General features: G+C 41.9%; 1 long non-coding RNA gene across 1 annotated transcript in view; it reads left to right on the plus strand.

The window, feature by feature from the left end:
* Positions 1 to 8,756: 8,756 nt before the first annotated feature.
* The window catches only part of LOC132072903 (uncharacterized), a 135,302-nt gene continuing 116,684 nt past the window's right edge, over positions 8,757 to 27,374 (plus strand). Inside the window, exon 1 of the long non-coding RNA XR_009418429.1 lies at positions 8,757 to 8,839. This is a non-coding gene — a long non-coding RNA (uncharacterized LOC132072903). The remainder of the gene's footprint in view (positions 8,840 to 27,374) is intronic.

The raw sequence follows: 27,374 nt of genomic DNA on the forward strand, positions 1-27,374 counted from the left end.
TTCCCCCTCCCCTTTTTAAATCACAGCCATGTTCTGTTGCTTGTAGAGGAAGTTTGTGTTTGTTTCAGTGCTTTGAAATTTATTTTATATTCAAATAAACTCTTCCTCACTTAGGAACTCTTGAATTTTTGAAAACCATAGAGACCTCAAGGGTGTTGGCAAGTCCATTTGTTCAAAATAGTTCCCTGGTGTAGATTTGAAAGCATTTAGGAACTGTTTTGATAATCCCTCTACTGAGCTTCTTTATAACTTCAGACTCTAAAATACTTCCCTGACTCTGGCCTAAATCACTTCAAAAACAGAATTTAGACACTTAAGTTATTAGGAAAAAAAAATTCTACCAGTAATGCATAAGTCCTTCTGAGAGAACAACTCAGTGTCTTTGGTGGCAAGTCCAGAGAAGCTGCTTGTCAGACAAGAAAGCAAGTTTTGCTAGCAAGAAAATCCCCTCAGCTTTGAGAATTAAACTGCTGTGATACCCTACAAGTCATATGCTCATTGCAGCAGCTGTCATCAAAGTTGAACACCTTGTTCAGGTCTCTCAACCCAGAAAGCAGTTACCTTCATAAACCAGAAGAGTGTCTAGGTTTGAAAAGACAGGTGTCTGCTAAGGAAGGTAAAAATGTAAACCCCTTCCCTCTGAATTATAATTTTGAAATTAAGGGGCTCTCAGGCAAAGATATAGGAATAGGAATTACAGTTCTTTACTAGGAAAATGAAAAATACAAATCCAATAGTACAAAAAACCCCAAACTACTGACAGAGCCAGAATATGACCTGACACCCTGTTGGTCAGGGTGTTGGTAGCAGTTGGATTAAATGGTGGCTGCAGTCTTCTTTGAGTGACAGATGTGGTTCTGTTCAAGCAGTGAGCCTGTAGAAGGGTGTAGTTTTCCTCTGAAGGTCCAGTGGTGGTGTAGATAGGCCTGGTCTTCCTCTGGGAATCCAGTGGGAAAAGGCTGCTGTGGTGCTCCAGAGCTCAGATTATATCCAGGCAGGAATGCTTGGCTCCTCCCCCTGAGTGGAGCATCTCACAATGGGAGGATGTGATTTTATCAGTCATGCAGTGACACTCATTGGCCCATTAACAGAAAATATCCCCCTGGAGGAGGATGGCTTGTGGAAGAGATAAAGAAAACTGCCCAATTAACAGACAATAACTGCCCCACCTCTAACAGATGGGGGTAGAACACACACCCCCAGTCACATCTTGTAGCCTAAGACAAAGACATGTAGGCATCTCTCCAGAAAGAGCAAAGCGTGGCACATTCCTTCTGTGTCATATCTCATACAGCAAAATCAAGAAAGAGTTTTAAAGTCATTCACAAAAAACAGAAGCAAAAATAATTGGTGTAGACATGTTAGATGACTAACCTAATTACACCATAAATTGGTAATGCCTTTGTGTGCACACATGGGAGAGGAGGAGTTAAATATAGATCCTGACTTATATTCTTCAACATGAGAGTGTGGTTGGTTATTTTATTTTTAGTCCAACAGAGTTGGACTATGACAAACATGTCACCTTGTGATTCTGCATATGCCCTGCACTAGGTAATACCTAGAAATAGTTTAGACCCTCATTTTGCCTAAACCTGGATGCCTATTGTCACAGGTCTGGCAGATGGGAAATGTGACCTGTGGGAGCCAGCTGCTTTTCTGGAGAGGCAGCCCATTGCCTGTCTGGGCAGGAATATTTCTACCCTTTCTCTGCAGTCTGCCTAAGGGGTTAGATCGTAGAATCATGCAATAGGCGAAGTTTTAAGGGACCCATCAAGATCATCAGATCCAACTCCTAGCCTTGCTTAGAACCATCCCCTAGAGTCACACCATGTGCTTGAGGGCACTGTCCAAAAGCTTCTTGAACTCTGCCAGGGTTGGTGCTGTGACCACTTCCCTGGGGAGCCTGTTGTAGTGCTCAAACACCCTAAGGGTGAAAAATCTTTTCTTAATATCCAACCTAAACCTCCCCCAACACAGCTTCAGGCCATTTCCTCAGGTCCTATCACTGCTCACCAGAGAGAAGAGATCAGTGCCTGCCCTTCCTCTTCCTCTTATGAGGGACTTGTAATCTGCAATGGGGTTTATCAGCAAATGCAATTACATGGTCCTTGTTTTCCTCAGAGACAGTGCAAGAAATGCAAGCTGTGCACCAATCCTAACTGTGCTGGGAGCCAGGTCCTCACTCCTGTTGTGCATGGAGTGACTCTCTCCTTTGTTTGACCAGTGGATTTGGTATGATTGTGGCAGGCACCTCACTGCAGAACAGCTTTCCAAATTGAGAATGGAAGTGGCATGTTCCATTTCAGGGATTAGGGTCACCACTTCTTTCTGCCCCATCTTCCTTGGTTTGGGAGAGGTTCTTTATACTGTAGGTTGCGATAAAATCTTGTGGATGTTGTATTTTTGCTCTCTCTGCCAGTAACACTCCTCTAGCAGACAGAGGTCCCATTTCTTCTTCTCATGAACCTTTTCAGAGAGAGGAGAGGGTAGTGATCTTCCTGGATTTTCCTTGAAGCTTCAGCCAGCTGTCAGCAGGTGTGGTACCCAGGCAAAGTACTCTCTGCTTCCTCTTGGCTGCCAAGATCCTCATTCTGCAGCCTTCCAGTCCACTTGGTGTGCTCCCAGTGAAAGTAGCTGCTTGTAGGGCTGTAGTTGGCAACTCTTCACCAGCCTCTTGCCCCACTGCTGCTTCCTAGAGCAGTTTGGTGGGGCTCAATTTTGCTGAGATTACCTCCTCAGCAGTGCTAGAGTCACCAAAAAATGTTCCAGTTTTGAAAAATGACATCAGTAACTTTGAACACCTTTGTTATGGCAAGATATCTGCTGAGATTTTGGGGTGAGGGGAGAAATAGCTAAGCCTAATAACAGCAAACATTTAAGAAATAAGGTTCTGACTAACTCATTCAGCTTTCCTGGGGGAGCATTATTTTAAGGTAGTAAAAATAAGAAAAGAAATCTTGCTGGTAGTTAGGTCCAAAAAGGGTCTACTATGGAGACAGAGTGATGGATGTGTTTCATAGAATGGATTTCAAACACTTTCTTATGTTTGATAGAGTGAATAGATAGAATTTCAACTACTTCTTGAAGTTGAAATACTGATCCTAAATATGCTTGAAAGTAGGCAGAATCTGACTTTAGCCCAAGTGACAGGAGAATTGGGAAGTCCATGCAATTTCAAAAGATGTTAGTCCTACTGCTTCATACATTTTAACGTGAACTCAAGTTTTAGTTTTTTGAGATCCTCAAAGCAATATATGGGAAGAGGTCACCATAAACTTATCTACAGCTTGACAGGCAGTGTTTATGTCCACCACTTCATCTGCTTAAACTTCCTGGGAAGCTGATGTTCATCTTTGGGCTTCAGTTAATGGTTTTGTTTTACCAAGGAAAAAAACTGGATCAGTAGCACTCATGGGACTGCCAAATGAAAATGGAATTCAAAAATGCTGACAGTTGCTTTAATAATCAACATTCTGCTTTGAAATATTCTTGACACTTCCTTTTCAAATTAATTTGAGAAACATTTCATATGCAAAAGTCTTAAGGAGGTTTTCCTGACCCTGGGTGTTTGAAGATTGTCCTTTATATGCAGAAAGCTGAAGGGAGCTCCTGAGAAAAGGACTTACAGAAATTCTTGTTTCTAGTATTTGACTATATCCAAAATATGCATTATGTAGGTGAAGGTTTTTTATTTTGTTTTCATTGGTTTTGTTGCATTTTCCTTACAGTTCATCCACACTCCAAAAAGAAATTTGTTGAGACTCAGACAGGAGGAAGTCCTGCTTCTTTTCATGTTTGTCAGGACTACAAGGTGGTCTTGGCCTTGGCATGAGAAAGCTTGAATTATATGGGCTTTTTGGTCAGCACCAGGCCTTCCTATTTGAGTTTCTCGGCTTCTGGGGATTCAGTGTATCCAATACTCCTTAAGTGAAAGGTTTTGATTTAGTGTTTTCTAACCTGTGACCTGTGCCGGCAACACTCAAGTTCCTTCAACTGTATCGTTCTGATTTCAGGCTTACAAACCAGACCTGAAGACATGCTGTTAGAGATCTGTGTAAGCTGAAAGTACTGAGGCCTTTGAAATCACTCTATTTTCATCAGGCCCTGCCCAATCTCCTGGTTGGTTTCTCTCCCCCACAAGGCAGAAGTTACTCCCCATTCACAGCAGGCTGCAAGGTGACAGCTGTGGAGCTGAAAGGCCTGAGCACGACTCACTCTTGGGAGGTTTCTGTGCCTTGCTGCTGGCAGACTGCACAGACCAACATTTTGGCACAGTAGATAACCCACAGTAACTTGTTTTATCCCCGAGGGCACAGCACTGGCTGTTCCTCTTCTGTTCACAGATTCCCACAGCTTCAGTCACTGGTGGAGTCTCTTCTGTGCCCACACAGGTATGGTGTGGGTGGCAACTTCAAACAGATCCCACTGCAAAGGTGACACACTACATACTTTAGTGACTGTCTTGTTCAAAGGATGGGAAAATAACAGCCAGCATGCAGAAAAGGAATAGAATAATTTCATATTTTTACAATCTCCTCATTAGTAATTTCATAACACTTTTCCATAAAGTTACATGCCCACATACTACACATTTAGGGTTTTTGACATCTCTAATTGAGGAATCTTTTCTGTCTGCCAAGTACTGCTTTTAATCTGTTTTTACATTCTCCTTTTACCTATTTAAGGACCATTAATTTCTGTAATATTTTTCTGAAAGCCATGAAAGTATAGTTCTCGCTTCTGAAATTGCAAAGATAGCTTAATGATAACAAATTATACTTTACCAGATTGCATGTGGGAAACATTTGGCGTTAATTGAATTACTTGTTTCTTCCAACTCAAGCATCATTTGCCAATACATATAATTATATCTAGAGAAACTTATATACATTCTTTACAAATTTTACATAAATATACTTAAGATCAGGTAATTTTGATCATATTTAACAGTGGGCAGAAAACAGCTTCTCTTTTGTGGACTCTGAGACACCCTTGAATTTATACCTTATTTTCTTCTTTCCTGTAACTTCAGTCATGGTCATGAACTAAGTATTATGCTTTTTCTTCCTCATATAAATATGTAATTGAAATAATTAAAGTTAGGCAGAAAGGACATGATAATATTTTTTGTGGGCAAATTAACTACTTGCTCTCCTGTGCTGCTTATGGAAGATATTTAAAAATAACATGAAACTGGTGTTAATGACCACCTTACTTTCCCAGCTTAGAACATTTTCCTCCATAGGAGTTGGATGTTAACAGCATAGTCAGTAGTGGTTTAATTATTTTATTTGGTTTATTTGATATTATTCTTAGGCTCAGATTTCTGTCATCTTTTTTCCCTTCACATGGAAGGTTTTACCCCAAGATTTATAATCCTGTGCCATAGTGTCAGCCTCAGGAAACAGATGCAGCAGTTAAGCCACAGTCATAGACCAGGTACTATTGTTCTCTCTGTACTATTTCATTGGTTTTGGCCAGGATAGAGTTAATTTTCTTCATAGGATCTTATACAGACTAGGTTCACCTGCTTCTTTTGAAATGCTGTCTTGTAATCCTATGCAATGAACCAGAGAGCCCCTCCAAGGTTATGGAAAGTGCTTGGGTTTAGAGCATTTTCCTAGCAGTTGATGGAGACTTACTGAATCACTTTGTAAGACCATCTGTTCCCAAAATTTGAACTCTTTGTCAGTGTCTTCATTTGTTTCATGATTTAGGAAGCTGTTTTGTGTTGTCAGAGGGGATTTTCCAATTAAAAATACTATCAGTTTTATGAACTTGCAGTGTTTTTCGACTTTTTAGCTGGGCTTCCTGGGCTCTTCTCTGGTTCTTGTTATTGTGATTAGCCTCTGCAGCAGGCCATCATTACTAATTAGAATTAGCAGAGGAGCTCTCATGTATTTTTCTTGCACATCCAGCTTCACCCTCTTAGTTATACCTGTAAAAATTCTGTAGCAGTTCATGCTGTAGTTGAGAATTATTTGAATGGCATTTGTTACGTCTCCCTAAAGTTTCTATATCAATACCAATATCTTACACTACCCAACAGTCTCAGTTCAAGTCAACTTTTAAGTTCCCTAAATGTGAAACTGTAAACTGAAAAGCTGAGAAGTAACAGAGTTACTGCTATTCCTCTCTGCTTTGCTGATCTTATTAATTTTAATGATACTGGAAAGTCACACTGGTAAGGGCAACAGTACCTATAAAAATGAAACACACCACTCATATTCCTGCATCTTTAGCATATATGCCTGATGCAGAGGCAAAAGACCTGTTCTGGGGAATTGCCAGTGCACTGTGTGATCCTGCCTGGCTCCTACCACCTTCATGGCGGTGGGAATGCAGCTCCTGCTTGCTCTGGTGCCACGGGGGGCTCTTGATATGGCTGTAAATACATTGCTGCCATCACTTGTTTATAAGTAGCATAGTTTAATATTGAATATGTGTTGAATAATCAGCTTACAAGTATATAAATAATAATGAATTACTAGTTTATAAATATTGTCTGATTATTAAACACTTAATAATTACTTAATAAGCACAGAAAATATTGTGTAAATATAACATATCAAGTGGCAAAAGCTGTTTGGCTGCTTCCTGCAAAAGTGCCTTCTCTTCCAGGGGTGCAGGAACTAGTTCAGTCTTGGGTTCATCTGTGGTGAGTGAGGACAATTGGGCCAGTAACACTGCCCCCACAAACCTCCAAGCAGGCACCACACATCTGCTGGCACACATCATTCCTACCCTTGAAAAGAGGTGGGAGAGACTGGCCCAGGGTTTCCTGAATCTCTGAGGAAGAAGGCAGGCTGCTTGTGCAGAGGACAATGCTGCTGCTTGCTCTGCTCCTGGCTGGGGACAGCCCTGCCCATCCTTAAGGTAATTAAAGCTTCTGCTCGTTATAGGAGTGTGGCTTTTGACAAGCTCATAAATCAGTCACTGTCCTAGGAATATGAACTGCCATCATGTGCACTGTCTAAATATGAACTAATGACTAAATGACAATTCCAGCTGTTGTACACACAATGAATTAAGAGCTGGACATATAAAACCAGTGTGAAAACTGTCTTTTCCCACAGAGACTCTTCCAGGCTTTGAGTTCTTGCCTGATGCGTGCTGGCCTCTCAAACTTTGGGGACCAACATGACTGAGCCCCACCTGAGGCAGGAGCCTCTGTCCCTGCCCACCTCCTGCCTGCCTGGAACCCAACACCTCCCACTCCTGCCCCCCTGCTCAGAAGCAGATGAGTCAATCTCAGTTGCTGAGCCCAAACACACAGGACTTGGTCTCTGCTCCAAACCCCATCCCAACACCAGGAACCCTTTTCCCAGCCCCAAACACACAAGCCCTTTTTTTTTCTGTTTTAGAGCCCACAAAACAGCCTCATCAGCCTGCTCTCAAGTCTGGAAAACCCAAAAGTTAGTCTCCATTTCCAAATACAGGAAATAGAACTAATTCTCTGGGTTTGATGACTCTTTGTCTTGAGGTCCAAGAACACATCTTCTTTTCAGAAGGAAGAAGCCCAAAGCCCATGATTTTCCCTCCTTTCCTGGAGTGAGATGAGCTGGGGTTTTGCAGCCCTGAAACAGCTCCCCCTGTCTGAGCCCATGTCTGGAAATTGGATTTAGAACAGGTGGCAGTGCCCTGGGCTGGACCAGCTAGTCTGGTTCCAGCCAGGATGTCACCTCCCCCATTCCAAGAGCTGCTCACCTCAGTGGGTGCCACTCAATGCCTTCATATCTGGGAACTGATATTTCTGAGAGTAAAAATCAGAGTAAACCCAACCATAATAATCTGTTCCCACATCTAGGGCAGGCCAGAAGGTTCCCTCAGGGGCAAATGTACTGTCAGAAGCCTTGAATCAGGCACTGAAAGTGTCAGAGCTGCAGTGAGAGCACACAGACACGTTGGGAACTGCAATTTCACTGGAAAGAACACACCTATGTGCATAAGGCACTCAAAAGTGAAAAATATTGAGCAAGGAGGAAGAGCAAAACAAAGAGAAGCCCAGGGAACTGTCTAACATCATGTTAGCGTCTCTTTTTCTACAGTCAGGTTTTTGTACAGGGGGTGGACATATGGAGGACACACACATTGTTATCTGCTTCTGTCAGTGTGCTGAAGGACAGGCACAAAGCCTCCTGCACTGCTTAGCTGGAACAAGTGCCAGGAGAAAAGGGGAGTCCTATGCATAGAAACCAAGCCTCTAGCCCCTGCCAATGGTAAAGGAAAAATACAGAGGTGAGCAAAGACCAGAATATCACCCAGCCTGGCACTACAGCTGATAAAACCTAGGCTGGACAAAGCCTTCCTTTCCCTGGAGCTGTCTGGGTTCAGTTTTCATCTGTCCTTCCTGATTTGGGGCAGTGACTAATTCTCTTTGCTTTGGAATACCTCTTCACTGACTGTGGTGTTTTGGGAAGCAAAGATATCTTGGGAGATGGCTGTCTCCCCCAGAACTATTCAAGGAGTATATGGGAAGATAGATACTCCAAAAAGTCAGGAACTTTTGTCCAAATATGCTCTAATTTCACTTTATTTTTCTCCCAGGGGACCACCTGCTCTCAGGCAGCAAAGGGCAGCAGCCCTGCAGGCCTCTTGCAAGCCCTTAGAGCCCCTAATTGTCCTCAGCTGGGCCTGCCTACTGCTATTTAAGCTCCAGCTGAGGAGCATTACCTGTTATTGCTTCTTCTGCTTGGCTGCTGGGGGAGCTGGGCTTCATCTTTGAGGCTGGCTTCATGGCCCCTGTCCTGTATCACTCTGTGTGCTGGACCAACAAGGGTATGAGGATGGAATGATCGTCTTCCTGGTAGAATGCAGAAGTGAAATACTGCAGGAGGTAAGAGGCACTTTTTTGGGTTTTTTGCTCTGGATTTTTTCTTTCTTGGTGATGAAAAGCTTTTACTGATGTGTGATAACCTGGCTGCTGCTGTCACAGGGCTTTGCCTTGTCAACTTGCGGGCAATTTGCTTTAATGAAACTGTTCCTCTGGCCTTGAGTGTGTTAAACTGACAAGATAATGTAAATTAGCCTTAGTTTGTCCTTTCTGGTGGCCCAGGAAGCAAATTTTCCTTTTGGCAATTCCTGCAGTTTCTAGTATGGAATGTCTTCTTATGAGAGCAGCTGGGATTTTTGGTAGCCTTGACCAAGTTGGGAAAGAGTTGCATGGTACAACCAGCAACTGGAATTTTAGTGTGTGGAACTCCAGTTCATCAGCTGGGGAAAAGGGCTTTTATGATCATGCAGTGCTCACTTCTGTGTCGTATTTTTCTCTCTCCTATGGAACTTTATGTGAGGAGTAGGTAAAAGTACATTTCTCAAAAAAGTCCTGTGTGATCTATGTTTCCCTGGGCCTTTACGGAGGCTGAGGAATATCAGAGCTATTGAAGCTTTGGGGTAGTCAAAATTTGAAAGGTGCAACCTGTCTGCAGACTAAAAACTGTGAAATTTATTTCAGAATTAAAACAGAACTTGTGTTTTAGGTGATAGAAACAGAGGGCTTTTGAGAGCAGCAAAGCTTAGGTTTGGTTCTGAAGAGAAAATCCCTTCATTTTACAAATGGCAGTTATAACTTTCACTGGAGGATTTAATATCAAGGCTCTTGCAAAGCCTTTAAGGTGGTGTGTAATGAGCACCAAGATTGCAGTTCTGTTTTTGTAAATAATAATAACCTCATTGGTTAAGAGATCTATTTCTAGCTTGACTTCCCACCTGCTACTTTGTTCTTAAAACCTGAATAAAAGTCTCCCCTCCAAGAAGGAAGACCAAAAGATGCATTTAATTATGTGTTTATGAAGGTGGTGCTTAGTGTAAGCTGTGTTTTCAGAGTTTTGAAACAGGGGTGAGAAGTACATTGTCTTATTTGCTGAGCATTAGTCTTGCAGTCTTGAAATCCAAAACAAGTTAGGATTTTGAAGCTGTTTCATAACTGAAAGGGAACATGGTTGGAAGAATCAACTGCTGTACATGAAAGTCTGGCAGAAGGGCTCTTGCTTTAAGTCAGATGAATTTCCTGCATTGCTTAGAGATGCTGTGTGAAATTTCATGGGTTCCTTGTGCTTGATCCCAGGATGTGCTGTTGCAAAAGTCTGTAGAGACACTGGCTGCACTGTCCATCCTGTGAGTGAGAAACAGTGTTGTGTCAAAGATCTGGACAGACATGGACAGTGAGATGGTAAAGGAACAGCTGTAGAGACTAAGGAAGAAATGTTGTTTCTGATGCTGTTTAGCATTAATTGCATCCCAATCCAGTTATGTCTCCTATATACAGCGAGGTGCCAGATGCCCGCATTATCCTGGAGTGAGAGAGGCATCCAAAGCTGCAGGTTTGGAAGAGGTGAACAGGCATGGGTTTTACATTATGCTGCTCACTGCTTCCTGGCTGTCTGGCCTGCCTGCAGAATACTTTCTGCAAAAAAAGTGCAATATTAAACTTTGAGTGGACAACTGGGTGTAATTTATAGTGTTTTCACATCCCTTCATTTTTGGTTCACATAAAATGTCTTGTTTATTTTCCTGATTATTCATTTCAACTGTACATATGATTAAAAATAATGAATGTTATTAATTTTTATCATTAGTACCATCATTACGCCTACTCATATCCTTTGATATTATTGCAAAAATTATCTTTAATAGTTTTAAGAGGAGCTATTCCCCAGGCTAATGAGGATATAAATCAAAGTATTAAACAGGGTAGAAAGTAAAGTTTTGGACTCTCTTCTGAAATTGAACCCCCTCTGTGCAGTGGCTGCCTTCAGGTTTTGCTCAGAAGAATATTTATATATGTCTCTTCAGTGTACTTGCATGAGATGGGGTTTAAATTTGACTGACATCAATTAGACTGTCCGTGGCAGGAGGGAGACAAATTCAAAGGTAGGAGAAGGAGCAGCAAGGATGTTGCTGCACTCTGTTCTTGCAGAGGTCAGGAGGTCTCTTGCCCCTGGCTGTAACAAGGTGAGGTAGACTGAGTACTCCAGGGAATCCCACCTGAAGGACTTGAGCAAGAAGCAAGTAGATACCACTCATTAAATTCCACAGGAGCATGCAGAAGAATTCTGTCTAATTACTAGGATTCCATCTGTTAAAGCTGAGACATGGCAAAAACGAATAAATAATCTCTCTGGTATTCTTCCAAAGGATGTCTTCCAAACATCGGGAGCCACCTCTGACCTCTTATTGTCCTCTGTTTCTTTGCTCTTTGTAGCAGTGTGCAGTCTAGAAAGGATGGGGTGTTGGCAAGGGATCAGAAAGTCAGGCTGGTTTCCTGTGCTTTTGTGTTTTATTGGGTGTTTCACCCATTAATTTTTGCAAGGCCTTTTTTTTTCCTTTGCTGTAAATATTGAACTAAAGATCATTTCGTACAGTACAACACTCTTGCCAATATGAGCAAAAGCAATATAGCAGATAATGCTTTGGCATGTTCTCTGTGTTTCTAAAATTTCCTGTTCAGACTCGAATTCCCTGCTTTAACAGGATTGCAGTCTATTTGCTACAGAGCCTGCCAATAAAAGCTTTTCAGATACCTATTTTAAATTAATTGTTGCTAGTCTTGTCACACTTTTTGGGGCCAAGGACATTGCTGCACTTCGTGGGGAAATCTGTTATTGCATTGAATGAAGCTGCTAGAAAGCAAAAGCCAAGTGCAAAGAAAACAGTTGTGCCACCCAGCCTATTGCTGGCTGAACACTGAGCAGTTTGGGGCTTTAGGGGCTTCAATAGCATCCTTCTGGCTGCATCTCTGAGGTGCTGGTGTTCTCCTCCATTCTGTGGTGAATCCCTTCCCCAGGAGGACTGGAGTGATGACAGTAGTGAAAGCCTGTCAAAGGGTAAAAATGTGTATAACCCTTGCTCAAAATAAGTGCTAGAAAGCAGCAGCCAACTGGACTTCAATCTGATCCAGAACACATCCTCATTGTTTCTTGCTCCTAGACTTTGAGAACAATTTGTTCATCAGCAATTTAGGTACCAGCCTTTAGATAGGCCACTGAGAAAATCGCCTGAGCCTGGAGAACTGGAGCTGGATCCCATCTAGAACTGCTACCAGCAGTGCTAGGAGGCAAGAGGCTATTTCAGGGGGCGAATTCAATTTAAACCTGGGTCTGTGGTGTCCTGGGGCAGCACAGGAAGTGCTCCCTGGTCCTTTCAGTCTGCCACTCCCTGTATTGCTCCATGAGAAGTGCTCCCCTTGCACTGGGATAAACCATGTGGGTGATAAATGCTTTCTGCTTGGTTTCGGTAATGGACTGTAATTGAGGCAGGCTTGAAAATCTTATTTTTAATGTTGCACATTTCTGCATTGTTGCAACAACATTTCTGTGTTGTTGGTGGTGCTTTTTTGCAAGAGGAGATGAAAACTATAGAAGGAAATGGGGGGGAATTACAGATGCATTTTTGCTTTGCCCTTAGTAAATGAGGTCTTCAGTGTCAGTCATCTTTCAAACTGCTTGATTGTGTATAATCATGAGTGTCTGCCTGGGAGCATCTCCCATTTGAATAGCAACAGCTCCCTCTGTCTGCCTCGGTCTGTGGGCTGTTGTACTTTAGCAGATGATGCCATTTTCTTGCTCCCTGCCCACAGAAAATCCTGCTCTCCAGGTGTGTTTGCAGCTTAAATGGATTGACTTGGAGAAGGTTTTAGACTTCCTCTGTATATTTTTAGGAGTGGCTGTAAACTTTTTGCTGTTACTTCCACTACCAGTTTATGAATGGGACAACTATTAAAAAACTGAAAAGTGGGGTAGGGGATGCAGAGGCTGCATTAGTGGGAGTGACTCTTTTCTGTTGAAAGTGAGCTTTGAACAACCTGTGAGTTACTGTCACATTGAACACATCTCTGGAGATTTGAAGCACCTCTTCCAAAGTGCTGCTATTGTCTGTGTAACAAACGTGAACTGAGCTGATCTGTTAAAAGAAACTCGCGCACACTTAAGGACATGGTGGAAGCTCAGCGCTAACAATGCTGCTACATTCATTTCAGCAAACTGGTACTGTAGTAAAGCTGTAGCTCCAGCAAACCATTTGCCTTGTGATGAGGAGCCAGCATGCCATTAAAGGCATGCTATTAACATTTCCTAGCTCTCTTCTCGCTCTGACATTTGTCCTGTGTGAGGTTTTTTGATCACAATCTCAGCGGCAGACTTTGCTGTATGTAGCATTTCAAGGTTTCATAAAGCTGCCTATAAGGGATACATCAGATCTCATCTGGTGTTTGCTGCAATAGATAGAGGAGAAACAACCTGCCTAAACTTTGTTTTGGATTAAAATATTGTGTCCAAGAGCTTTCTTTCATTTTTAGGGTTTTTTCAATATGTGAAAATAGGGCTCCAACTTTAAAGTACAGCACAGATGATAACTGGATGCAGTTCTGCTACTAGGAGGACATTTGCAGTGCTTTAGGGGGCAGAGATTATTCAGATGACAAGCCAAAAAAATCTTCTTTTCCACCACAGGAAATGTCCTCCACAGAGATTGTGGGAGATGTAGTCCAGCCAGAATGCTCTGGATTTAGGTGACACATAGAGGCCCTTTAGGCTGGCTATGGTTCTTGTGATGTTTTGCTGTTCTGCTGGAATATTTCTGAATAAATGAAGTTCTAGTTTGAGTCTTTGACAGATTGTCCTCTTGACATTGAATTCTCAACTGGATGGAGGAACACATTTTTCTTTTAGGTGCTGTTGCCTCCTTAGTGAATTGGAATGAGGTACTTTTTGACAAGTGTTCCCCAAGAGCCCAGATTAAAAAAAAAATCAAAAAATCAACCAAACCAATACAGCCATTAAAAAAAAAAAAAAGACAAAAAAAAAACAAGCCATCACCAGTTTGCTGCTGCTCCTAAATTCTGCTTTTCCAGTGGATTACCAAACTTGCCTTGGCATGTGTGTGCATGGTCAGAGGTGTAAGAAAAGTGGCAATGAATATGGAGTTGTGTTTCATGGCATGGCTCAAATGAGTGCCTATATTTCAGAAAAATCTCCTAAAATTTGCCCAAAGAAAGCAGCACATGGTGACTGCAAGATGAAATGTTTATATGTAAGAGGTCATGGTGCTGCCAGTGGTGTTGATAACAGACCTGCTGGTTAAAGCAAGGGGAGGTGGATGAGCAGCCCCTTGTTAATGGCGTAATGAGGGCTGTGGGGCTCGGTGGGCTGTCCTGTGCTTAGTTGTGTGCTTTCAAAGCCAACAGCTCAGTGACAGCTGCTATTTTGCATGCAGAGTGACTCAGTCTGTGGGGAATCCTGTTTCTTTCCTGGTCACAGATGACCTCTAGTCACAGCGTTGGTTGTGTGAAGCTTGGTATGTTTTTGAGAGCAAAGAGTATATGTTATAGGGGCAAAGATGCTTTGCTGATGTGTACCAGTTGGGTGAATCTACCCAGATAGATTGGAAAGATGAATTTAGGATACAGCTATGTTCTCTGTGCTGTACTGCAAAGGCAGCTGTCTGGCATCCTCTTCCTCTTGTGTTGGCATTGCTTGCACGAGTGCCCACTTGTTGCCAAGGCCAGCTGGCTGGCCTTTGGGATCAGTGCTCCCAGAGCACAGCCTTGCTGCCTGGAAAACCTGGAAAGGCAGCCAAAGGCACTGAAGTCTGTGTGCTTGGGCCTTGGGTGCCCAAGTCTTCAAAGCCCGGGGGAACATTTCCAAATTTAATTGGTATTTTGGATCTCTCATGAAGTATTTGAGTAATTGGAGGTCTACTGTTTGGGTGGAAAAAGATTGGGTTTGTTTTTTCAGGTCAGTGAAAGCCATGTGAACAATTCCAAGGGCAAATGAATGTAATTCCTAGCTGGTTTGGCTCTCAGAGTTTTGAGGGCCATTTCTGTTGGGCACAGTGAGAAAGGGTTTTAAGATCCCTCTCGTGTGCCTTGAACTTTGTTGTGGCACTGAAATTCTCCATGCATGCAGCCAAAGCAGGAATAGAGCTGGTTGTGACCATTCATCTCCTGTCTGAGGGATGGAGGGGAGAAATGTTTCCCTTATGCCCATTTCATGGTGAGTGTAAGGGAGCTAGGATGAACCCATCTGTCCCTTAGAAAATATTTTTGCGGTGAAGGAGGACCAAGGGCACTTGAAGGGAAAAGAGCCGTGCCCAAGGACAATGTCTGAGCTGGCCTTTGAGGGCGTCTCCTGGCTGGTGGCACCAGCACCCAGCCCTGTGGCACAAAGGCGCCAGGCAGCAATCCAAGCTTGTCAGCTGCTGCAGCTAGCAGGGAGGAATTGGGTCAGCATGCAGTCTGTCTTCCATCTCTGGGGAACACCTAGTGTTTGAATTCCAGCCCCATATACCAGGAGCATAAACATCAAATGAGGTTTAAACTGAAGGATTAGCCAGAGGCCTTAACCAGGCTCTGGTTATTCCATGAGTGCTGCTGCTGCTCCTGGCTTGCTGTTTACTCATCTGCACCTGCAGTGTTGAAAGCTGTACAGAAATCCTGTTCAGCCTGAGCCAAAAAGTATAGCTAGGCTTTGTGTGTACTGAGGGCTTTATAAAGGTCATGAATTGAGCTCTTGTGCCAACCTTTTTGTGATTTACTTCTCATTGTTTCTCTTTCTCCAGGAATTCCTCCTCTGAATTGCCATCTGCCAGCTCTTTTAACAGGGAGTTCTGTGTTGTAGATTTTCTATTAGCACGAGTCTTACTGCCTTTGTGCAGGAAAGCTGGATCACTGTGGAGGCATCCATGTGTTGCTGAATCTACTGAAGTCATGATGAAGGGTGATTTGGATTTTGGAGGGGAACGAACAGCTAGCTTCAAATATTCTGCAGCACTGGGTGTAACAAAATTGATGGGATAGGAAGGAAACCTAGGGTGTGAGTGAGATTGTTGGTCCAAGCAAAAAATAATTTGGTTTTACTATCAGTTTTGTGGTTTAGGTCTGTGAGGGGTTCATTCACACTCATTCACAAGCTCTCTATTACCAGTTCTGAGTATATTTTTAACTGCTTTCACTCTAATGCTGTGGAAAAGGATTAGGCACAAAAGACCAGTTGCAAAGGTGCTTCCTGTGGTCCCTGTAACTGGGGTTTGTTGCTGTGCTCAGACCTGCAGGATGCTGGTGCAACAGGCTAACGTGCTTCTGTCTCTCACTTTGGTGACAAACACTATAAATTCTCTCTTTAGGATGCTTTGATTAGTAGTCATGGAGTTATGGCATGTGCAGCCTTCGTGTGTGTGTCTTTCAAAATAGTCACAGTGACTATTTTGAAACTACAATGCTGATACTATCAGCATTCAAAATTCTTCATAATTCTGCTTTTGAAAGCAACCAGCATCTCCTTTTGTAAAGCAGAGTGAGGAAGCTTCCCCTCTTGAAATTCAGTCAGGTTTTGGTTTAGGAGCTGTGATGCACTGATTGCAACTAGAAGACAGCAATTTCTACTGCTTGTGGTTCCTAGCATGGCAGAAAAAGAAAGACCAGGCTGTGCAAAGCAGGAATCTGGAGAAGGATTAGTTTGCCCATCTGTGGGACAAGCGTCTAAGTAATGGTTTAAGCTCCCTCTGGTATGAGTGAGTTACCTATGAGAAGGGCTTGATTTCTTTAAAATAACCAACTTAACCTAGATGCCTGACTTTTAGCCATTTAGCACTGGGTAATTTGATTATCATCTGTATTAAGATACAAGCTGTTGCTTTTTCCTCCCCAGTTTTCCATTCTTAAAACATGACAAGATTTCAAAGTATATTCTAGCCAAAGCAGAATGAGGAGTGTGAGGTGTCCACTGGCTTATCCCTTCCTAATGCCAGAGCCCACTTTGCACATGGAAGCCTGAGAATATTGGTGAATTCTGGGTTGTGCTGCACCTCAAGAAAATCCTGACTGTTCATATATTTGAATACTGAAATGCAAGTCACATATTATTAAATAATGACAGGTGTCTGCACAAGGTAATCCTCAGGGAAAATGTGTTTCATTCCTTGAATGTCAATAAACCTCACTTTATGCATGGAGGTTTGATGAATAAATGAAACCTTGATTTTGTTCTGACAGGTGGCATCTCATTTAGTGCTTCTCCACAAAGAGCCAGATTCCTTTGCCCTTTTTATCTCCTGAGGTCTCTGAATTCCAGTTTGTCCCGTGTTTCCTTTCACGCAGCTGTTTTGAGGCGTGAGTTAATATGATGCTATCTAAAGGTGAGTCCCTCAGATTCACTGCACAAAAAGCAGTCTCAGGAGGCTATGTTTAGCTCAAAGGAAGCATTTTGGGGGTGGTATTTATTAGGCAATCTAGTATCATAGAAAATTGGAGGGGCAACCAAAAAAAACCCAAAAAACTGTAAATAACAGGGGACCTATGAAGGCTTCTGCTGACATTGCTAAGCTTGACCTTGTGTCCTTAAAATGAGCATGAGGAGCCAGGCACAGCTTTGAGATCTCCAGTTTTAAAATTAGTTTTACTAGGACATAACAGGCAGATTAGAAGAATAGAATGCTATACATTTTAAAAGATTAATTGTAAAGGTTGAGACAAATTAACTGAAGCTTCTTAGACGAGTAAGGCCATAGTAAAGATGTGTTTTGTTTCTTGGGTTTGGTGTGGAGTGTTTGGCTGTTTTTATTTCTCCCAGTTAACACTGCTTTATTCTTCTGGGGTAAAACTGAAGCTGAATCACAACCTTGATGGGTTCTCAATATCAGCCTAGAACTGCAAGTTATAGCTGGCAGGTTTTTCCATACCAATTTTGACATTATTTCCCCTTTACCATCATAGCTAAAACTCTTCACTTTCCAAGGAAGAAGAACCTTTGTGGGGCTCAGGTTTTAATGCATAATTCAACCTTCAAAGTCCAAAACAAGCATGCAGAAATCAAAGGCTTGACATGAAGTAAGATATTTGATTCTGCAAATAGCAGTGCAGTGGTTTTTCCATTGAAGAGGCTGTATTGCCTTTAGGATTTACTGTAATCGAGACAGTCATTTGCTGGATATTGATAATTCAGCTACTGCCTCTCTGAAAAAAGTAATTCACTAACTGCTGTATAACAATTTTGTCAGGAGTTTCCCCCCAGCAGCCTACATGCTTTTCTCAGAGTGTTTTTCTTTCAGTTTTACATATGTTAATATATATTTATTTTTCTTTTGCATAAGATTCCCAGCAGTAAGTGGCATTCTCCTGCTGGGAAGCAGTATTTCTACTTCAGATAGTCACAAACCCACAAATCCTGCAAAGGCAGGAGCAAGGCACTATACACCCAGCTAGAGCACTGAGCAGGCTTCTTCCTGTGCTTGCTAAGACTGGATGGGAATGGAGAGACAACATGAGGCTGACAGCTGGGCAGAGCCACCTGCCTCAAAAATAAAGTCCTGGGTTTAGCAATTATGATACCATCTACCTAAGTCCCTATAACTAAGGCCTGGGTTATACACATTTAGTCTGTGGATTTGCAGCCTCCTCAGAATTCTTATCTAAATGTCTTTCTAGCATTTCTATTCCAGGTGTATCACTGTACATGCCAGATTGTGTCTTGATTCCAGTTTTGCCAGCTATAATGCTGTCCCACAGGTTCAGGTGAAAGGGCTGACCTTGCAGCATGCAAATTTGCAGCTCCAACATGAACTCCCTGTCCTAACTTTGCCTCTTAGTCTGCAAGCCCAGCTAATCCTGGCCCTAAGGTGCCATGCTTATCTTAAACCATTTCTTGAACATATTCTAGAGTCCACAATCATAAGTGTTGTTGTAGGGGCCCTGTGGGGCTCAAGTGAAGCCATGGCATAGGTGATAGACAGTATCAGCTTTTTCCAAGCCCCATCTTTAGATTTTGTGTGATCTCTGGGAAGAATAGAACTTGGAAGAAAGGATAGAATAGAAAAAGAATGGAATTTGGACCCAGTAGTCAACAGACAAGATCCAGGCACTGCAGCAGTGGAGAGCCCTGGAGTAGGTCATGCAGAGAGCACACAAGCAAAGCAGGGCATGGCTCCACAACTGCCCAGCAGACTCGCTGTGGCACTGTGTTTAAAGGGGGGTCATGCATGAAAGGGCTCCATGTTCCTGCCTGAGACTGACATGCACCTTTGGTTTCCTGCCTGGTCTGTGGAGAGACAGCAGGGACGTGTTCCTGCCACCTCTCCTGCCTGAGGCAGGCGGATCCATAGCGGGATTCGCAGACGTGCCGAGGCGGAGTCCTCAGTCAGTTATAAATCATTGATGCTTTCTCAGTCCTCTGCTTCTCAGACTTCAATAATTTCATTGTTCCAGCTGAACAGGAGTTTTACCTTGTTAAATTCAGGGAGTGCCGCTAATGGCAGCAGTCTTTTATCCTGTCCTTCTCATTTTCTGACAGACCCATAATGAATGATTAATCTCTGTGTGCTGCAAAGGGTTCAACTACCCGTCTCTTTTATCTGTAATAAAATATATGCTGTTTGACTGATTGTACAGTATTTGTATTTGGATTTTTGTTCCATTTAATCTCTTTTATACCGTGAACCTACTTAAAAAGCTGTACTGTAACTCTGGAAAAAGTAATTTTTTTCCCCTATTGTCCTTTTTATTTTTAAAGAACTGATTTCACTATTTTTAAAGCACATCATTGTGGAGGCCTTTACCACCCATCCGTGCTAACATTCAAGTTTGTTGATTATAAATACATATATTTCACCAGCCTTTGTGATTATTATCAAAAATGAAAGCAGACAGAAACACCTCTAATTTACAAGCCCAGGATGCCATGGAGGTATCACATTAAAAATCAAATTTCCCCTCTCTATTCATGGTCTACAGCAGATCCTCCAGGTGTGTAAATTACTACAGCTCTGTGTGGCTGTGGTCTTCCAGAGCAGTGCACTTTATGATGTGGATGAATATTGGAATCATGTCAGTAATTAAATAATTCAGGAGCATGGAAACACTGGGTCCATTGATTTCTTCTTTTTCTTGGAATTATTTTTAAAAAAATTTCACTGTTCTTTTTGGGTTGAAATACTGAAAGCAGAGGAAGATGCAAAATGAGTTCTACAGAAACATCTTCATAGGAGGCCTGAGTGCTGTTAGGCCAAGAGCAGGTATCTTAATTTACTAACATAGCATTCATGTCAAAATAACCTTGTGATTGTATGTTGGAAATTCAATACTTGCTATTTAATATTGCATAAACTGTATTGCTAGTTCTCAGTACCAGACTTACTGTAATAGCTGTATTCCACCATACACTTGCCTGGATATTTTGAAAGTCCAGTGGATTTCTTGCAGCAATTTAACAAAGTCGTTGCTGGCAGACTTGCTACTGTGTGGTTTGCCACAGGTTAACTCTTTGGGGAGCTAGAGCCTTACAGGTGGCCCTGAAATTCCAGTGACTTTTGTAAACATAATTCTGCAACTTGCTTGAAACTTCATGTCCTCAGGAAAGGAGACAAAGTGGTCACAGGTCTTTAACTCGTTGGGTTACCTCCCTGTCACAAGGCCTAGCTGTGTGTTATTTTGCTTTTCTGCCTTGTTGAACTGCTGTCTTGTAAGCTGGTGGGATTTAAGGCCAGGAAATGTGTGGTGATCATTTTAGTAATGGTGGTGTGAACTTTGGTTTGTAGCAACTCCCCTGCTGTCCATGTAACTACCCTTGGCATTAGTGATGATTTTCAGAAACCTGCAGCTGATGAAATGCTGAGCTAATGTACATTTTTCCATCACTTATGTTCAGATAGTACAGATGACCTCAGAGGTATCTACTCATTTTATGGGCACCCTACCTCTGAAGTCATTAGTGCTTAATTTTCACTGCTGCTTGCACTCAACAACATTAGTAGCGGCTTCATGAATTACTAATGTGGTGCTTAAAGGTGAAAAGTAAAGACCTCATCAAATTCTGGATATTTGCATATACATTGCAGATAATTAAGTATCTGAGAGGCAATGCTTTTTTCTTCTCTCCCCTTCTGCTGTTAGTGTTCAATAAGAGAAGCCATTTAGTATCTCTTTCTGCGGAGGATTAACCTTTGTTTAATGCTGTCCAGTCCTATCTGATGTATCACATGCTGCATTAACCCTCATTTGCAAAGCAGCTTCCTGGGTTCTGTGGTGTTTACACTGGCAAGATCCAAGAGGTAATTACAGGGCTCCTTTGAAAGAAATTAAGTGCTGCAGATGAAGTCTTTCCCAGTAAATCAGAAATCACATATCCAGTTTGGTTTAAGAACTCAGGGAGACCCTCTATTTCTTTTCCCTCTGAAACTCTTCTCCATCAAATCAAAAGCAGTTCTTCAAAGCACTGAAGTGTATTCTTAGCATTACACTCTTGAATTCAATAAGACACTTCTGCCTTTACTAAGCAGATATGTTTTTAAACAAAGCACTTAAACACATGCTTAATTAGTTATTGAGACAAGAGGCATGGTGTATGTATTCTGCTCCCATTTTACAAAGGAAATTTTTTTCTGCAGTATGACCTCTTTAAGAAAGAAGTGTAATTCTAACTTGAGTGATGTTTTATTTTCTTTTTCAATTGCATTTCAATTCAGTTTAGACAAAAATAATCTTTTAAGAGTAAGTCAAAAGTTTAAATGCCTGTTTTGCCCAATCCCTTTTGAAAACTTGTTCAGACGTGCAGCCTCTTCAAAGTAAATAATTGTGCCAGAAGCTATGTTCATCAGGAAACAGCTTTTAGTATCACCTGCAGAAAGCAAATCACAGATGTTTCAATCAAGGATGTCTTTTTTTATTTGAGAAAGGCTTTTAATTGCTTGCTCTGCAGCATCACATGCTTGCTTGTAATTCAGTGCCTTATCCAGTGGAAAGTCACAGGGATTAGTTTTCTTCTGGAATAGAGAAATGATTAGAGAATTTAAAATCTGTATAAAATTCCATGCTATTTTCAGAATACCAAAACCAATTTAAATTCTATTTAAACTATTTTCATTCTTATAATCATGTTCTTAACATTTTTTTTAAGTCTGCCTTACAGTAGGGGGTGGGGAGTGTGAAAATTACACTTTGGGTTCTGTGTTATTTGGGTTTTTTGAAGTTTTTCTCTTTGTTAAGGACTGACACTCTGGTGTACATGGGCACTGCACAAATCATTACTTGAAAGAGGAACTGTGAGAGGTTTTATCTCTTATGCATCTGAGTTGACGGCTTTAGGGACAGAACTGTGAGGTTCTCCATCTATCCAGTGACAGGTAACAGAATGCACACTGTGTAGGCTCTGTGGACATGGTGGTCACCCCTCATGGGTTCCAGTGTCATGGTGAAAATCACTTTTTAGTAACAAGAGCAGTGCATTCTGAGTAAAACTGATTGTTCAGACCTTCAGTGGAAGCTGGTGCTGACCTGTGCTTATTTGTAAGAGATGCTAGAGAGAAAATTCTCAGATGCAGGTACACGTTCACCTAGCTGAACTTGTTGATACAGAGACTGAATCATATGTTCTGACTCTGTAACAATGAAGTACAAACTTGATCACAGAGTAATTTAGGGCCATTGATTCCCAGTGTTGAATGGACATGGTGCAACATGTGGAACAGCTTCCATCTCTGATTCATCTAGCTGCGTCTGAACTGCCAGCAAGAGCCATAGGGGGTTTGAATGTCTTTTAGCTAGTTAAAACGTGAGCCTGGCAATAAAGCCTGCTACAGACCTGGAGTGTGAACTCCATCAAATCAAATCCAGAGGTGTTTGTGTTCCTTCCCATCTGCACTTAAAGACAACAGAAACAGAGGCCCATTGCTCCTCCAAAGATATATGGGTATCTTCATTGTTTTTTGTGGGATCTCAGCACCTCAGGATGGAGGTGCAGAGAGGCCGAGACCACCCTTGGGGGGCTCGGGAGTCCTGGAATGTTGCCAGAAGTGTCTGGTGGCTGGACTTTGATCCGACACAGGAGACGACGTTTGTATGAGGACTGGGAGGAATTCACTGGGTGAATGGTGAAGGGATAAGTTAGTTAAAGTGTAAAACACAGGGTTTAGGATTTTGGTACAGGGGGGTCTAAAGAAGTAAGATGGAGGAATTGGGGCGTGTCCTGTCCTTCTTCTTCTTCTTCTTGGCCTCCATCTTCTGTGGTGGTGGTGGCACTTTGGGATTGGTTATTACTAAAAGTGCACCGGTTAATAAGGGTAGAAGGTATTGGGGAGAAATGATAAATATTGTACACGTAACTTAGGGTATAAAGATAAGTGACCGCCCCGGGGGCTCGCAGTGTGCCCATGGCTGACTTGCTGTGCAGACCTCTGTCGGGCTGAAAGAAAATCTTTTAGATAAACAATTAATAAACACCAAGACCGAGACAAGATCAGAAGTCTCTCCTCGTCCTTTGAAGCGCTGGGCTCTTCAAGGCCATCTCTGGGCCTTTCCAGGCCACCTAAACAGCACAGAAAACCTTACAGTTTTTGTTGTAAGTCATGCAAATACCAGTTTGCATTATAGACAAATGATATTCCTGAAAGGCATGATTGGCTGGAAGTACTTCACACTTGTGTAGAAGTTGTCAAAACAACTTCATAGTTAAGAGAATGCTTAACTTGATTTTTCTCCTTCCAATCTGTGTAGACATTTCTAAACTACCCTCCTGTTTGAAGCAGAAATAATTAATTTTACTCTCATTAATATGAGGATGTAGGTTTGCATTTGGCAAGACTTCCTTTTGTGATGGAAAATATCAAGGTGATTCAATCCTATGAAAAAATTAGGATTGGAAAATAGCAGTTTGCTATGCCTTGCTTTCACATTCTCATATTCCCCAGGATAGCTCTCCAGTGCAGGTGCAGAGGTGACCTAACACCTCTTTGTAGGCTGCTGCAAGACCTTTAGTCACCCCTTTATCTTGCCTCTTGCACCATCTTTGGGAAGCAAAGCAGGACCATTATCCCAAATTGTTTGTCCAAGATCCAGAGGAGGTGAATGGTGGACCAGGCCTTGAGCCCATGCCAGCACTGTCATCTCTCTGCCCTGTCACTGCCTATGCTTAAATGACTTTAGAGGCTAACAGCAAACCCTTTGGAATGCTGCTGTGCTGTAGAGGATTTGTCCATTGTCCAGTGCACAATCTACCGACTTGTGCAAAATGCCCCAAAGTCTAAATTGTTCTTGCTTGTGATCAATGTGGATGTGGGAAGTGCTGAAATCAATAGACTGTCAGCACCTGTTTAATGGTAAGCAGGTGCTTAAATGTAGTGTTGCACAGGAGGGAATGGTGATAAAACTGCTGGATTCTGGTGTTGTGTTTGGCAGCAAGAAATTTAAAAAGCAGGAGGAACATATATTTTATCAGTTAGTAGACGTGGCTGTGCTGCAGTATCAGGGAATATGTTAAGTCATGGCCAACAAGCTGTCCAGCTCCTACCCGTACTCTGTGCTTGGATAATGAACTGCAAATTCAGTCTTGTGAGTCTAAAGGCTGTACCTTTAACATAAAATTCACTTGAACTGTTGTGGAGAGTGTTGGATGCAGACAGAAGAGAAAGGAACATCTCAGCTCCAATCCTCTTTTTCAGAGCCACATCAGCACATCGCAAGTTTTTCCATCATATTCAAGTAGATGATCATTATCCAACTTGCAGTAAACATCTGAATTGATCTAGACAATTGTGCAGCGACCTGATACTTAATCAGTGTGAACCTGACCTTTACAAAAGCAATTTTAAAAGTCAGATGCCATCCTCTTTCTAGTTTCTATTCCTCTGCAACAAGGCCACCCTTCACTTGTTTGTTTACCTTGAAACAGTTTGCCAGAAATCAGAACTGCTTTGCTTAGCCCCACATAAGGCTCTGGCTTTAAACTCTGAAGCATGTTAGAAAACTCTTACTAACTTACCTTTATCACAAAAAAACCATCCAAGAGACATTAGAATATCTGTGTTCCAGCTCCCATATTAGGGATACCATTTGCCAACATGACAAAACGTGAAAGTGAGTATTCCTGGACTCAGGTTTGGTTTGGAGGCAAAGGGGCCTTCTGTCTGAAGCCTTTTGAGAGATACGTACTTATCAGCAAAGCTCTGCAGGGGAAGGGAAGGATGGAGTAACCGTCCCATCAAACACCTTACCTTTTTTTTTTTCAGCCTTATCTAAAACAACTTCAGGCTACTCAAAATTTTATAACCTTTCAAAACCTTACAGCCAGCTGTAAAGCAGGAGCTCCTCTTGTTAAACAGCCAGCAAATCAAGGTGGGAAGCTAAGGACATGCAGTAGCAAAGGACGTAAGAAATGTGCCTCTTCTGCTGCATTTATCTTTAATATGAGGATGCCTAAAAGCTGTAGCTTTCTTTTATCTTTCACAAAGATTTACTAGAACATGGGGTACTAAGTCTTTAATGTTGTTGCTTTATGTAACCAAATGTTAAATTTTATTTCCATTTTCATTCATCTAGATTTGAAAAACCTAACTCTGTATTAAATAAGAGTCTATTATTTTGGAAGTTTTTTTGGAGTTTGGGTTGGGTTTTTTTTTTTTTAGTTTTTTTTTAAATGCTAAGCAGTATTGATTATATCGCTGGATAGAATTTCACCATCATATTTGCCTTATATAGCCATGTAGCTTGGTGTTTTTTTCTCCTTTCATCTTTTTCTGGAGATAATCAGTACTGCTTTGTAACCAGCATCAGAACTTCATTGCAACAAATCTCCTGTGCTTGTTCAATGAAATGCAAATGGAACTTAAAGCCTTGGTCTGGCCCCAGGGTCTGCTTGTGCCCAAGTGAATTTGACACTTTGGCCTGTGTTTGCATGGTGGATGATGTTCTGCAGGGTCTGGATCTTGAAGGTGAGGCACAGCTGCTGTGAGCAATTTGCCTGACCCCTTGGTGCTGGCACAGGGCTATGGGAGAGCAAGGACAGCTCACCAGAGGATGGGACTGGCCCACCCTGGGTTTGTGATGCTTCTTTGGCATATACTGGGACCAGTCACTGCAGACTCAGAGGGAAATACTTCTATATCCCCACTCCTTCTCATCTCAACTTTTATAATCATCTGCCATGGTCTTAGTTGATGTCTATGACCAAGATCTATTGATTTTACTCAGGTGATGATAACTTACGTTACCCACGTCCTAGCATGATAAAATTTCACTCTTAAGGCCAGTCCTTCCTATTTGTCTGTTACACAACTTGTGAGATCTCCTAAAACCCAGCAGTTTCCATTCCTGTGCTATTTCTGGCACAAGCACGTTGAAATGTTGTTTATTCTATGACGGCAAGCCTGTGCTCTTGAGTGTGAAACACAGTTTGCTTATGAGGAATAACCCAACTGGTTGTAGTCAGGCCACAGAAATACTCCTAACTATGTACATTAGACACGTAGAAAGGTCCAGATTTTAATTTGTTTTTCTTCACTGGTGAGGGGAAAAAAAAAAGAAAGCACAACACAAAAAAACAAATTAATTGTCCCTGCACTGCACAGAAAGAATGATTAATCTCCTGCATTCAGGAGCATCTGTCTACTACTTCTGCTTGAATTCCTCAAAAGGCTAAGAGTGTTTCTAATGGTCATTTAAATAATAAATGCCACCACACTCATTAAAGGTATATCAGTCGTTCTTTTTCTGCTCTGGTGCTTGTTGTATTCTATTAATATTTATTGAATTCCAGGAAATTCATCCTGAGCTAGTGGTCTACATTTCTTTTCAAGGTCACCAAATATAAATATTTTATTTATCTAATTTAGAAAAACGACATTAGATGTGATGCAGCAAGCATGACAAGAGTATGAATTAGTGGAAAGCTTCCCTCAGGAAATGTATCCAGGTACCAGTAGTAATGGATAATTATAAGTCCAATAGCTTCTCTCCTAGCAGGTAATAAAGATATTGGCAATATAATGACATAATGGCAATACAAGCCCTCACCTGAAGGTGTGCATATGGCAGTAACAGTTAGTAGCACAATAGACTATTTCCTGCGAGGCCATTGGAAACATCCAAATATGTTTCTGGTATTTGGGCCCTAAATATGCTTATTAGAATGTCACCTTCAAATTTTGACATGGATATGCATGTGGGCTATGTGACAGATTTTGCAGCCCTTTGGGAATGAATATTCCTAAATCTGTCAGATGGTTGATGTAGTGTTGTGTGCTGGCTAAAAAGCCATGCCATCGTATGAAAGGCTAGAGTAGCTCACTTTGAGTATTGAGTGGGTTTTCCTGCCCCTGACAGTCTACTGTTCTCCCATCAGATAGGGCTATATTGCCTGCTTGCTGTACATGTGTAGTCCAGGAAAGTCCTGTTTCTTTATCACCAGTTATGAGATGAAGAGAAGATTCTGATGATATTTTGGGTACTGAATGTTCCATACCCTTTTCTGCTGCACGTTTGACTTCAGCATTCTTGGACTCTGTCATCTTTGCATTCCCTGGAGATTGAAATCATCACAGGAGGAATTTTTCTTTTTAAGTAAGCATCATGCAGCCTTCTCCAAAAAGAAGGCAATGTGATGTAGGGGGTATAT

Source organism: Ammospiza nelsoni, chromosome 4 (genome assembly GCF_027579445.1).
Source record: "Ammospiza nelsoni isolate bAmmNel1 chromosome 4, bAmmNel1.pri, whole genome shotgun sequence".
Lineage (NCBI taxonomy): Eukaryota > Metazoa > Chordata > Aves > Passeriformes > Passerellidae > Ammospiza > Ammospiza nelsoni.